Source organism: Ctenopharyngodon idella, chromosome 5 (assembly GCF_019924925.1).
Source record: "Ctenopharyngodon idella isolate HZGC_01 chromosome 5, HZGC01, whole genome shotgun sequence".
NCBI classification, from domain to species: domain Eukaryota; kingdom Metazoa; phylum Chordata; class Actinopteri; order Cypriniformes; family Xenocyprididae; genus Ctenopharyngodon; species Ctenopharyngodon idella.
Window position 1 is genome coordinate 28,821,439 of NC_067224.1, and position 3,463 is coordinate 28,824,901.

Below are 3,463 nucleotides of genomic sequence, written 5' to 3' on the forward strand. Positions count from 1 at the left end.
TTATATCCAGTTTTATGACTTCATTGCACTGACAACACAATGCCTAAACAACCATACAAATGACTAGAACTACTTTACAGCTCTAATAATACACGTTTTAACATATAACATCAATGTAAATACTTTTTACAAAAACGTAAGCTTCATATTTTTGCTTGTAAATCCTCCAGAAAATAGCCCCATTTACTTACATTGCAAGCGCCTCAAAGTAACCTCAATTTTTGAAGGTAATTTCTGAAGGTAATTTTACCACAAATGCTTGAGACAATTAAGCTTAACTTGTATTGAATCCAGAATATTTCTTTAATGCTGTTTCTGAGTGGAAGCAGATAAAAAGTGACTTGTAAACAAACTTTAACACTAATAGTTTTAAACGAAGGCCATTTTAGAGGGTATACATAGCAAACAGTACATCTTTGTTTTCCCTCTGAGGTCATGACCTCCTGTGCCTTGCCAGAAGGTTTGCAGACATTTCACAGTCTAGGTGAACCCCTGCTACTTTATGTATGTTTATACAAAGCATTGTGCCATGCTACAGAGTTTTACTGAGACCTTTAGTCATCCATCAATGTCTCTCCGGACTTCCTCTGTCTGTAGGCCACCATTTCAATCATTATGCACTTGTTTCTCAAACACTTACAAAGTCCTATAGTATTAAGTTTTTGAGTAACACTTTACAATAAGGTCCCATTATTTATCCCATTATCCCATTATTAATTACTGCATTAACTAACAATGAGCAATAGATTTGTTACAGTATTAATCTTTATTAACGCTTGCCAATAAAAATACAACTGTTCATTGTTAGTTCATGTTAGCTCAGGCAAAGAGTATAGAACCCAAGAGGCGACACTTTGATATTTTTTGGGCAACAGCCACTAGATGGCGCTCCGGTAGCGCGGCCGCCATTATGGGGTGAAAATACTAACTGGACCATAGAATACTTCACATCTTATGCACCCAAAATCGGCGAATTTCACTGCCAAATCAGAAGCGCAATAGAACAGTTTTTTAAATTAAGTCGCCAGTAAACTGTATGGCTCCTACAGTAAATGTTGTATTGTCTTATATATGTTTTATTTTACCAGTTGTGAAATCCAACTATTCAACCATCTGAGGTAACGTAGTTAGCCTACTTTACTGAGTATTTCCATTTTATGCAACTTTACACATTTATTAATAGTAAATTAATAATTAATAAATTTAAGATCATCATGTTTGCAGCGAACAATATATTTCAGACCTAGTGGAGTAATAGTAACAATATCTAGATCTGAATTGAAATATATATATTGTATGTTTTAATGGATCACGCTACAGACATAATGATCTTATAATACATGATGCATTGCTGTGTCCGTTATCACATAATTCCCACTTTTGGACATTTTGCTTCAATGGACATTAGACAACACTGCAAAATTAAGCTGTTATATTCATATATTTATTGTCCAACATTCCCAATTTTTCTGATGCATGTCCTTAATTTAATTTCATATGTTGGTAATAATTCAGAGTTTATAAGCCTTTTAAAGAATTTTAACCCAAACTGACTGGGTTTCTAGAGAGCAAAGGTTTTGTGAAAAAAGTGGAAGACTTAAACACAAAGTGTGTAAAATAAACTGTAAAAAGGATTTGATGATCACTAGTGATAGTATTTTATTCTGTGTTGTCATCATTTTTTTTTTAACAAAGCAGCTGATATTGCCATAGAAACTAGTGGGCTGCCAACTCGCTTTCACCCCAAAATGGCGGAAACGCAGGGCTGCTGCTGGGCGCCGGTGTTTCAATGGAACGTTCTATTGAGTGTCGCTTCTTGTTAGTGTATATTCGTTGGCTCAGGTCAACAGATACAACTTTTGATTTTAGTAATGTATTAGTAAATGATGAAATTAACATTAAGATGAATAAAGTCTTTGGAAGTATTTTTCATTGTTAGTTGATGTTAACTAATGTTAACAAATGGAACCATATTGTAAAGTGTTACCACTTTTTGTTTTATTTAATTTTTCTTTTTGAGATGATAACAACATCCCAATGTTTCAGATTCAGGATGAGGAAAAACAAATGTTTCACACAAAAACTGTTTCCTCACACAAGTCCCACAAGGCTTCAAGACGGAGGGAAATTGACTTGAGCTGTCCTCAATGAGAACCATTTCTTCTCAGAGTAACTGAAACAAAATTTAGTGCCGGAGTGTTCACAGCTTTGGGCCTGTGAAATCCCCAATCTATTACTGCATCCAGCAGAGGGGCAAAATGAGTTCACCATGTTGTAGAGGTGTCTAGGCCTCTACTCAACATCTCCCTCTCTCTCTCTCTCTCTTGTTCCCTAGAACCACAGAGGGACCACTTATGCTGTCCTCTCCTTTTCTTAGCCTCCTTCTGTTATATAATTCAATGCTACTGTTTAAACACCTCTACTTCAAACCTCCAAACAGAAGTGAAGCCACCAAATAACTGTCATTATCATGACAACACATCCTACCATGCAAACTACAGATATGCTCCAGGTGCCCGTGTAGGTGCATGACCCTGTAAAACTATGCTAGTGACAAGATCAAAGTAGAAGGTTATTTTAAAAGGTGTAATGTTGTCTGTAGTCTATGTCTGGAGAACTAAATAATTAAGCAGAGGTAATCTGTAAAAATTAAGAGAAGGTGTTGAAAGTAATAAGAGGTTTTGGGCAGTAAGTAACTGAAAGTAGCAATGAAAAATGAAAACTCTGTAATCAGTTACTCACCCTCATTTCATACCATATCTGTATGCCTTTCCAACTTCTGTGGAACACAAAATAAATTAACTTATTTTGTGTTCCACAGAAGTTGGAAAGTAACTGAATAAACATCAGGTTGGGTGAATGCAATACAATGGCAGAACATTGTTTCACTTTAACACTTAATAAAGCACACAAGAGTGAAAAAGTACATGTGGCTGGCTGTTCATTTGCCAGTTGTGTTTTGTGTGTTTTGGTGAACAACATCCAGATATGTAACCCACTTTATAGTAAAATCATGAATGAAATGCACCTTAGTTTGCCAAATACCAGAAAAAGAATGAGGAATTCATCCAACCAGATTTTAAATCAATTATACACACACACACATTTGGTTTCCATATTTCATAGGGACTTTCCATAGACATAATTATTTTTAGACTGTACAAACTGTATATTCTATCCCCTAACCTAGCCATCACAGAAAACTTTCTGTGTGTGTGTGTATATATATATATATATACTAATGTAAGATTTTTTTAATGTTTTTGAAATAAGTCTCTTATGCTCACCATAGCTACATTTACTTGATCAAAAATGTAGTAAAAACAGGAATATTGTAAAATATTGTTACAATTAACCATTTCCTATTTTAATATACAGTATCTTAAGCCATTTATCTTGGACTATCTTGGACAGTATCTTAAGTGATGGCAAAGCTGAATTTTCAGCAGCCACTACTCCAGTC